The sequence below is a fragment of the Clupea harengus genome, chromosome 16 (assembly GCF_900700415.2).
Source record: "Clupea harengus chromosome 16, Ch_v2.0.2, whole genome shotgun sequence".
Taxonomy (NCBI): domain Eukaryota; kingdom Metazoa; phylum Chordata; class Actinopteri; order Clupeiformes; family Clupeidae; genus Clupea; species Clupea harengus.
Window position 1 is genome coordinate 2,313,868 of NC_045167.1, and position 11,353 is coordinate 2,325,220.

Below are 11,353 nucleotides of genomic sequence, written 5' to 3' on the forward strand. Positions count from 1 at the left end.
AAGGAGTGTTTGTGCTAATGGTGATGTGGCAGAGGTGTGTGTGTGCATCTCTGTATTTGTGAACAATATTGTATGATGCGTACCGTGTGGGAGATTTGTGCTTGTCCTTGCTCATTTAAAAGGATACAGATTTGTCAGCCCTGCGGGGTTCAACATTGGCTGTATATGTGTAGAGAATGTGACATGAGGCCCAGAGGCCTTCGCTATCTGCCCACACACATCACATGTTCCTCCAGATCCATGTGTTCAGGCTTCTATATCGAACCACAGGGGCGTAACCTTTTGTCGGTAAAGAAATGTAAATCAGTGTTATGTTTTATATATTACAGTTTTTCTCCATTGCTTTGGCTCATTTCACGAAAACAGAAATGACATTCTCAAAACAACACGTGCAAACCTCCAAACCACTGTGCACTTGTTCACAACAGATTTTAATATCTCATTCCTTTAATCAAATTGCAATTGTATTAGCACATCCTTAGAAAAGACAAGTACAATTGCCTACAGTTTGCACACATTTCAAATGATTTAGCACATCTTTGCAAATGGTTAGGTTCAATTGCCTTCAGTTAGCCCAATTACCAATTGAATATATCTTGCTGGTCTAAACTGACTGTTGCTTCTCAGTCAAGTCGTTGTTCTCTGCAAAACATGTTGGCATAATTTCCCTGTGTACATCATCACCTGCACAATAGTTCACTCCACTGTCAAAATCTTTCAGGCACATAATACCATGAAAAACATCATGGTATACACTGTAATATGGATCTCTTGGATCATCGGCTTAATTTTCAGGTGCAACTAGAACCTTACTAATCAAGGGGGAGATTCACACATCCGATCACCTATTACACAGTACGTTTAGTTAGCTGACAGGTCCTATCCAGGAGTATAAATGCTTCCATCAAATATCTAGAGCTTGACCAAGTTCTGTACAATTTATGAACATGGAAGCACCTGGCCAGGGAAACAACCAAGGGCAACTGCCTGCTCGAGGAAGAGGAGGAAGGGTGGATGTTCTTGGACCGCCTGCACTCCGATCTTATTCCTCTACATGAGAGGGGTTTGGTAGGGCCTCACTTGCCTACATTTGTCATTGTGTGGGACGATGTAAGCTTCCGCCGTGGCCCGCTCATCAGGGCATGGTTCACTGCCCATCCAAGAATGCTGATGGTGCTCTTATCACCTTACTCCCCATTCCTCAATCCTATCGAGGAGGGGTTTTTTTTGCATGGAGGTGGAGGGTCTATGAGCATCGGTCTCTAAACCAGAGGTCCCTGCTCCAGGCAATGGATGCTGCTTGTGATGATGTCACAGCAGATCAGTGTAGGGGATGGTTGCGGCATGCGCGATGATTTCCCCCCTGTTGCATAGCAAGGGAGAACATCAGATGTGATGTCGGTGAAAATCTGTGGCCAGACAGACAGGAGCGCGAGGATGAGCAGGAGAGTGAGGAAGACAACTAGTGAAACTCCAGCTTTGCTTTACTTTCTTACTGTACGTGTTGTTAGTGTAGGCTATACATCATTTTAGTTTTGATGTGCTTATTGTATGACAGTATATTGTGCTGTGTACATTTTCTTTTACTGTAACCACAATGTATGGCAATTACTGTAACAATTTCCATGGCAGTATGAGTGCAATATGTGATGTGAAACCTTGTAGGCTACTCTTAAATTACAGTAATCTTTTTTTTTGTTTGATACACATAGTATTCTGGAAAGAAAACATCTACTGTAGTAACCATTCAGTGTCAAAGGACTGAGCCAAGATTGAAATGTGCACATGAGGGATATTTCTATGGTCCACTGCCATACTGACAAAACATCCAAACATTTTGCCAAAGGGACTTTTCACTGACTATTTGTATGAGAAAAGAAATTTAGTTTTGACTGATGAGTTGTCTGTTTTGGGAGAGATATGACCTTTTGCAGGTGTGCCATGGTGTTTTGCTCAACCATCTAGGTTATTTTGGCAAATGTATTTAAAGCTTTGAGAATGTCCTTTTTTCGAGAGAGAGAGAGAGAGAGATGAACCACAGCAATCGAGAAGGAACTTTTCATTTTGGGGGCACTGACTATTTATATGAGAAAATGATTTGGTTTTGAAGCTTGAGGTAACTGTTTTGGGTGAGATATGACATTTTGAAGGTGATCTATGTAGTTGTGCTGAACCATATAGGCTATTTTGCCAAATGCACTTAGAGCTTTGAGAATGTAATTTCTGTTTCAAAAATTGAGCCAAAGCAATGGAGAAAAACTGAAATCTGAGAGTTGACTCTAAAACACACATAGACAGACACACACATATACAGTAGCAAAAAATTACAAGTAATTGTAATGCAAAGCATTTGGTTTCCAACAGTGTACTGAATTGGTGTGGCATCTCTGATAAATGTGTTGTTAATGATGGAAAACTCTATTGAAATTATGTTATTCCTATAAAATGATATTTCAATCACTGGCCCGTCAGAGGTGTCTCCCTTCTTTTATTAGATATTTTGGCAGATTATATCCTCTGATCGATGCACCATTGGGTTGATCAAGCTCCACTTGGGCCAGGTGGCTGCTTCATTGCTTGTTCCTCTTCAGATTTTGTGGCAGTGCTTCCCTGTCATGCCAAGATCTTTTATGGCACTTCCAAACTGAACTGACCCGAGCAGCCTCTGGCTCCCACCTGCATTCCTCCACAAGTCTGGTTCTTTTTCCAGAGTGTCCTCCCTAATGCCACCTCCATGCATTCTGCCCCCAGAACTACACCAACATGATGATGGTCTTGATGGAGTGAGAGCAGATTAGTTGCCCTGCTATGAGTGTGCTGCTGTCAGTGTCCTGTGGAAAGATGGGTATCTGCTCTTACCTCGTTGTCACTCTCCAGGTTTAGCAAGCTCCTTGTGTTATTGCTGGAGGCCTTCTACACGTTTGATACACTGGATACCCCCACCCCTGACTATCCCTGCATTTTCTGCACAGCGTCCACCAATGACCTCCCCTGTCATGTCTCCCCTCTGTACGATGATCAGATGTGCTCCAGGTTTATCTGGCTTCCTGCTGTGTGTGTGCGTGCACCTCTACCCTCTAGTGACCAGGACTGCAGGGGCTTGGGTGAACATCATAGACGCTACGCAGGAAGCGCCTTTTAGGACCCCACTTGGCCCGCTCCTCTGCCAAAGGTGATGATTCTTGATATGGCTCTCTGTCACTCTGGGCATTAGCCTTACTGTCTGAATCCCAACCGTCTTTGCCAGCCCTTTTCTTCCTTATACCAAGTGCTGGATTTCTGGCTTGGCCTTTGCTCTGTGCTAGGTTGTGGGATGCAGCCAACAGCATCATCATGCACTCTGTCACTACAGCCCCATCAATGTCCTTGTGATCTGGAATCTGGAATCTGGAATCTTGGACTCCACCTCTTGGACTGCTGTGGTGGTTGACCATTCTCTCCAAGCGCAGAATCTATCCCTGCTCTCCTCACATTGTCAACTTACTTCAGGCATTTGTTTCCTGTTTCCTGAATTAGTTCAAATAATAATTCAAATAAACTCACACTCAAGTATGATGCATTTTTGTGTGCATTTTCATGTGCAATGACTGCAACATTTAACACATATGAGTGTGTATGCAGTTGTGGATTGAGGATTAGTTCTATTGCTCTGCCTTTGTATATACGAGAGAATGATCACATCATAGAAAGGTTTTGCTGTAACACTTTCCTCTTTGTATTAATTGTTTAATATAATTTGCAGCTATCTTTTGTAGTTCACATGGTCATTTGATAGTTTTCTATAATTAAGCAAACAGTGACACACGGAAAGATACACTTTTGGATCCCGAGGGCAAACAAAGCAACCACTCCCTTTGAGAGGTTATTATTGTGTTATGAAAAGCAGGCAGCGTTAAATTCTGAAGTGTGACATGCTCCTTCACGCTCTGTCAGTCCACCCAGTTTCTCTCGCTCTGTTGTTCAACTCCAACATCATGGCTGGAATCAACTTTATCAACCTCATTAATTCAGCCCGTCCTCACGCCAGCCAGCCAGCCAGCCAGCCACTGAACTTGAGAGAGAGAGTGATCACGTTCCACTCCAGTGCAAATTCAAACATGGAAACACCATCACAGGAGGAGAATGATCCTTGGCTGTTGAAAAGATTAAGTGAAAATAATTGTTTTATAACAAGAGGCTTCATTCAATATATATATTGGGTTAAATGTTTGATTGGTTTACTTAAGTGGTGTACAGCTAAATATGCTGGTCTCCAAAGTCACAGTTGTGGAAATCCCTTTAATGTACCAGCTGGATTATTTTGGAAAGACAAAATACAATGCAATTGTGTCCTGAGGAGTCATGTTTGCCCTTGGGTTGGTTACAGGCTGACATTACGAAGGCCTGACAATGTGCTTGAATCATTCTGCCACAGTACTCTTCTGGCTCTACTGAACGTAGCCTTGCATGTTACAGCCATCTGAAACCTTTACCAAACGTAAATGTCGTTGGAGGTTTGCAATCTCTTCATCATTTCAGACTTTAGAGGAGGGCATAGACATTTCAGTAGTTGCCACGGTAACACACAGTTGAAAACACAAAAAGTCTTTTGACAGCCGGGAATGAACTGTCCCTCAAAGAAGAGAGATGACCATGATTTTCAGCATGATTCTTTAGAAAGGGCCATAACTGATTAAGACATTGTTGATTTGTAAAGGAAAATGGGAGGTGAATACAGACAGCTTTGGAAAAGGGCCTGACATATTTTTCAGAGAATCTAAGGAGAATTAACACAGCTCAAAATGCAACTATGAGCCAAACTCTTGTTCATAAAGCATTCAGGCATTAATATTTGGCAAGACTGCTTTACTCTGTATACTTACACAACATCCCATACCATTTATTAAACGATTTTGTGTAAGGTATGGTAACTTCACTCTTGTATGCTAAAATTGCTAAAAATCAACATTGAGCTCATGATTCCGTTTAGTGTATTTGTTTCCCTATAAAGGCAAGTAGCCTGTGATCTCAGAGGCCAGCCCTGTTTGTCAATGTCGTATCCAAGACATGATGAGTCAGCAGATTTGCCATGTTACTCTGTTCATAATGTATTGAGCTGTAAATTCAGTTTTTCATTCTCCGGCTTTGGTCAGGTTTTAATGCCCGAGGTGTCTACAAGAGTGACAGTTAGCAAGAGAGTTGGGCTTTTTGCTGAATTTATAGTCTGTCTTGTCAGATCCTTGAAGCTTCTCTCTGAGGCTTTCTTTCTTTCAAAAATAGGAGCAGGGCATTTGAGTGGCTGGTCTGATGCATAATGTTGTTACTGTGTTTGTTTCAAATGTGTCAAACCACAGGCTTTTTCTCCCAAATCTCTATAGAAGTTGTGTGGCCAGAACATTCTCTTCCATTGGAATTCTTATGAGAGCTGAACATTCTCATCAAGGCCTGAAATGAAAATAGAATTGTGGACAGTGGAAAATAAACAAACTGAGAAAACAAATTTTAAATAATCGCTCCTCTGTATGAATCATCTCATTTCACTAAAATGTTGTTATATGAGGCCATTACCTTATTTAATCATCTGGAATTAATTATTTAGTTTATCTCCTGGTAAAATTGTCAATTTGCTTTAACAGGTGCTGATGCTCTTCTCCTGTGTTTTTTAGTTTCCATTGAGAAAAAAAACATGCTAAAACTCCAGTAGACTCCAAGTGCTGTCTCTTTCGTTGAATTCAGGTCAGAAGTAAGATGAGCTAGCTACTCAGAGAAAATCCTTTACTAATACTAGCTAATTGTAGCTTAAAAGGACAGTTTATGCTAAGTAGCACATCAACAGTTTCGCGACAAGAAAAAATGGTGGCTCTCGTAATGTTACCTATCCCGGCAAAAAAACCGTTTGGTACAGAATTGGTTTGCCTTCACGCTTAATCTGCACTTTTTCTTCACAGCTCACACAATGTGAGAGTGCATGGATCCTGTCTACCACATCAATGTTTGCTGTAAGCAAGGACATGTTTATTGTTTGTCATTGTAATATCTCTCTTTTGTAATAACCTACCATAACTGTAGACCATACAGGGACCCACAGAATGTGGTGATAGTGATCCAGCACTGTAATTTTTCAGACCTACTGTCAATCATCTTTACTTGAATGCACAAGGACGCACAGAGTTGATTCAAAATGCCAAGGTGGTGCTTCAAAACCTTGGACAAAAGGTCAATTGATCAAAAAGAAGAAAAAACAGATTACACCTTTTGAAATCCATGTATGTGCGCAATGCCAATCCATTTGGCCAGTGGGAGCTACTGTTTGTACAGCTTACTTAGACAGTTTGTCTATGCAATACGCAACGACACAGGCAAGGAATACATCGTTAAATAAAACAGACACACGTAGTTTGAATAGTTGAATGAGTGGGACATCCTCTGTGGGATCAGCCCAGCTGCAACAACATTGCGGTGTTGATGTTTTATGTGTACTGTTCAATGGGAACTTGGGTAGATAATGGAATAGAACAACACATCACATCAGTTGGCTTAATATCACCTGTCAGGATTTTTTTTTGTTTTTGTTTAACTTTAAGGCATAGTCTGAGATTTTATTATGGGTTCACCAAATGTTGTTGAGATTTGAGCTCAACAGCCAATGCAATGACTTGATTATCTTCAGGACACATTGCCTGTAATGCTTGTATAAATGTGCCGGTCTATTTGCTTGAAGCAAGTATGGTCCATTGGTAAGGGTAGTGAGTTACTTTTGAGTGCCTTATGTGGTTTATGTATATAAATATATGATATAATATTATTAAATTATATAAATATATGAACAATGTTTCTGTACTGACTTATTGCCTGCGTCTGTGTAAATATATACAGTATGCATATGAGCTTGTGTCCTTCTGTGTGTTCTTTGATTGTTTTTACAGTGTTCATGTGTTAATGATGTAGTAAAGAAATGAAGTCAAAGACACCCATCAGACACTCTTTAGTACAGATCCCAAGGGGGGCAGGCAGGCAGGCAGGCAGGCAGGCAGCTCCAGCATGTGTTTACCTCCCAGTGGCCTTGCCACCAGCAGCCTTGGCTCATGATCCAAGGACACTAAGCCTTATGCAGCAGCCGGAGACTGAGACTTCAGTTCTATTGTGAAAAACAGGCTCACGCACCCAAACCAAAGTCAAAAGATAGAATCCTTGACCTCACTGCCTCAAACAAAAGTGGCAGTTTCATTCTGGTAAGTGTGAAAGTCCTTTAAAGGTATAGGCTTAAAAGGGGTTATAGTAACGTAATGAAATAATTTTGCCGTAAAACTTACTTTAGTTGCTGAGCTAGCATTATAAATTGTGAAAGTAAAAGTCACAGCTGTGTAGCTTTGTATCTAACTGCAAGCTGTTTCCTTGCAGACTAGCTTTGCTAGATAGCTTATGTTTATGTCATTAGCTGTGAATAAGTTTGATACTAGATAAGTTATGTTTATGTCATCAGCTGTGAATAAGTTTGATGATACCCACAAAGGGTGTTTCAGCCGTGCCTAGCAGGAAACCCCTGACTGTGTAAGGCAAACTAAAAAATGTAAGAAAAAAACCTGTATGCTAATTTAACACTTTGATGTAATGGATGCTATGGGGTATGGAGGTGTTCAGTGAGGACACTCTCTCTCCCTAATGTGTTAAGATGTGTGCTAGTGACACATAGTAGAGCCCATGAGCTTTAGCCTCTATGCTTGCAAGTCTGGTGTGGGACTTGGGCACATAGCACAACTTATACTGGTGTCAAAGAACTCACACAATTCAAAACAGTCCTGCAGTGACATTAAACTAATGACGGGGTAGCATGAGGTGAATTTGAATGATTCACATACGTTTTTCTTTACAACTATAGATATCAATGGAAGTTTCGCCCACTCAAAATCACAGGTAAATCATGATAATTGCTGGCCATCAGGTTATGTAAGGAAGAGTAAGGACAAGCCTAAATATATGTATATCTATATGTATATGAAATATACGACAACGGCTTTCATGTAATTAATTCTGTAATTAATTACGCCTCCTCACATTCCCAGTGTGACACTGTACAAACTGTGGATACTGATTTTGCACTGGATTTTTAATAGTGCCATTTGTTTTCCAAAGAAACCTAAATCATATCCCAAAAGGCACTCCGATATGATCCTATGTAGCCTGGGAGAAAGCCATCGCCTCTCTGCTGAGCTTTCTCAAAACAAATAGTTTGGGCTCATTGACTAGGATAGTAGTACTGTTAACTAATGGTGCTATGAAGACCAAGATAATCAGTCAGACTTATTGCAATGTACACATCATTTCATTGACATTCTTTTGGTTTAAGTTGCTAAGATACAAAGTTGTACCTTCAAAATTCACTATGATAAGTTTAATTTCAGAATAGTACAGATTTGAATGACATCACAAATGTTTCTCAGCAACAAAAGCAGCTAAAACACCATTTTCTCTTTTGCACCAGTGACGTATCAGCTGGACCAGGTCCAACGTGAGGAGGCGCTGGAAGTAATTGATGGAATGTATGATGCATGATTGACGATGTGACTGATTACCAAGGCAACCAGGAGTGACACCTCTAGTGAGAAACATGGCAGGCGGGAGGAGATGTTGGCAGGTTCAGATAGAGGCCATCCGCGCTGGCCTGCATGGCCTGCTCTGAAATGGAGTGGGTGTCATACCCCTGGTGATGCAGCCACTGATGCTGGACATTCTTCATCGTGTTTCCCTCTGCAGGCAGTGATGTATGATGTGTCTATGTTCACTTCTGTCACTTGGGAAGAAAACAATGCTAGTCCCACATCTCTTACAGTAGCTTACTCATTCATTTAGATTTTTTTCTAACAAGATTCTGACATGAATGCACGCATGCATGAACAAACACACATACACACACACACACACACACACACACACACACACACACACACACATTCATTGTCGTAGCTAATCAAAGGTCCAAACTGATAAGTTGGGCAGGTGAGACAGTCTGAGCTCCTCATTTGTCAAGCTCTCATCAGAATGTCAGAGCAGGTGGTCAATCACCTGCAACTAAAGATGTGTCTTCTGTGGGGCGGCAGTGGTACAGGAGGTAAAGAAGTCGGTTAGTAATCAGAAGGTTGCTAGTTCGATTCCCTGTCGAAGCGTCCTTGAGCAAGACACTGAACCCCTAATTGCTCCTGATGTGCAGAGTGCCATCAGTGTAAATGTAAAATGTGTATACATTGTAAGTCGCACATATGTAAGTCGCTTTGGATAAAAGCGTCTGCTAAATGTAAATGTAAAATGTTCTGTCGCAGTCATAGCCTTGATAGACATGTTGGGTATAAAAAGCATCCTTTCTTGTTTGACATTCTACCACTGGAACATACAGTAGATGCAGTAATGCAGTCAGAGGCCACTAATGGTATATTAATTAAACGTTTTGCACAAAATGTTTTTGCCAAACTTAAAGATTCATTAGAATACTACTTTTTAAGTCAAGTTATGAAAGTGTAGAGAAGGTGGACTTTACTGTAGCAGACATCTTTTCTTGATGAACTGACATGACATATATATTGGGTGGCAGCCTATTTACCCATTAGTATACAAACACACGCCATCATCGTCATGGTTTATTGCTTCATGGCTCCACTTGTCCTTATAACAGTAACCTTATGAGCACACTGCACACCTGCTACGTTGCTGTACAACTGATACTTTGAATGCTGGCTCCTTGCTCCATTTGTACCCACTGATAGTCTTGTATGTACTGTATCCCCGACGGTATATGCAGAATGTATTGTGATGTGTTTTCCCCTGACTGATGTATGCATTAATGTATCTGCTTGCTCTTCTTGACTCTCTATGGTTCTATATTTGGTTAAATAATTCTGCTCCAGGAACCTCGTGTCCATCCGTGCCAGTCTGACTGTGCAGAGTTGCAGCCTCAACTTCAAAGATGGAACATTAGCTTCTGTGCCGGCAGTGGCAAACATTTGTATTTACAGCTAGACATTGATTTGAAAGTCATGATTCAAGTCGTTATGATTATGACTTATGAATTAAGAAGATGATGGCACACAGAGATGCACAGTAGATATTGAGGTCAAGTTGGGTCAAAGGTCATTCACTACATCCACACATGAGGGGTGAGCTGGGATGGTACGGGGGTGTTTAGCAATCTTCAGCAGCATGCTGTAAGCAGCGGTGGGCATAGCCTAAGGACTGGTTTAAATGCTTTTCTCTTGTTCTCTCTTTTCTCTTGTCTCTCTTGTTATGTGAATGAAAATGATTGGTGCTGTGTGGTTGAGTGAGAGCTACTTTATCAGATAAGCCATCATATGCATGTGAATGTTAAATACATGTTGGTCAATTAATTGAAAAAGGTGCAAGTGTGAAATTATATTTGTTGCATCAGTTGTGCTAAGGCAATCATTTCAGGCTAGGTATAAGTGAGTATTTTTGTTGGCCTATGTCAATAAAAACAAAAGTAAGGCAGACTGACAAATGAATGGTATACAGTACGCGCCAAACCTCTGAAAAATCATGATAAAATGTCTGGTCACTGAACAGAATCATGGGCGCGGCGAAAACACTGCGGGCTCAGTCAGCCAACCGCTGTCCAATCATGCATTTATTGGGGATTCTGGAAGGATATTGCCAGAAACATTGTTTTCCACTTCAGCCAGGCATGACTTGACAGGCTCTCTAGTGAGAGAATGGGCCTCATCCAGCTGACACACTTCACACTGGACCATAGTGGACCTGAGCCTGTCTGACAGCACTGAGAAGAGAGCATGCATTTCAATGGGCCATTCTGTGTGGATATGAAATCTATGACAAATCATGACAAACTGAAATATACATTAGTAGTTGGTTAGTATTTGGAATTGTTTTATTATTTTTTTATTACAGTGCATGAAATGCCCTGTATTGTTATTCCTTCGTTTCTTATACTTCTTCTTATTCTTTGTACCGACTTCTGCGCTTAATTCAGCATTTTTCTAAACTTTATACTTTTTTAAATATTAAAGAAAAACTAATACAATTTCTACCATTGACTTACATTGGGCCATTATGACATCATAATAGGGTCGTTAAACTGGCTTGCACCTGTGCTTCACTGACACCTGCGCCAAGGTTCCAAGGCTCCTCTTCTCTCTGTCCCTCTCTATTCAACTGTTATATATTAAGAGACACCTTCCATACTCTACTTTTTTTCAGTCATTTTTTCTTTCCTTCTTTCACTCTTCTTTCTTTCCTTCTTTCCTTCTTCCACTCTTCTTTCCTTTCTTCACTCTTCTTTCTTTTATTCTTTTATTCTTTTCTTCTTCCACTCTTCTTTCCTTCTTCCACTCTTCTTTCCTTTCTTCAG

At 40.8% G+C, this 11,353-nt stretch overlaps 1 long non-coding RNA gene across 1 annotated transcript; it reads left to right on the forward strand.

Annotated features, from left to right (window-relative positions):
* Positions 1-6,985: 6,985 nt before the first annotated feature.
* On the forward strand, positions 6,986-9,061 carry LOC122133589. Its single transcript, XR_006152887.1, has 3 exons — positions 6,986-7,211; positions 7,859-7,893; positions 8,462-9,061. It is a non-coding gene; the product is annotated as an uncharacterized LOC122133589 (long non-coding RNA).
* Positions 9,062-11,353: the final 2,292 nt, after the last annotated feature.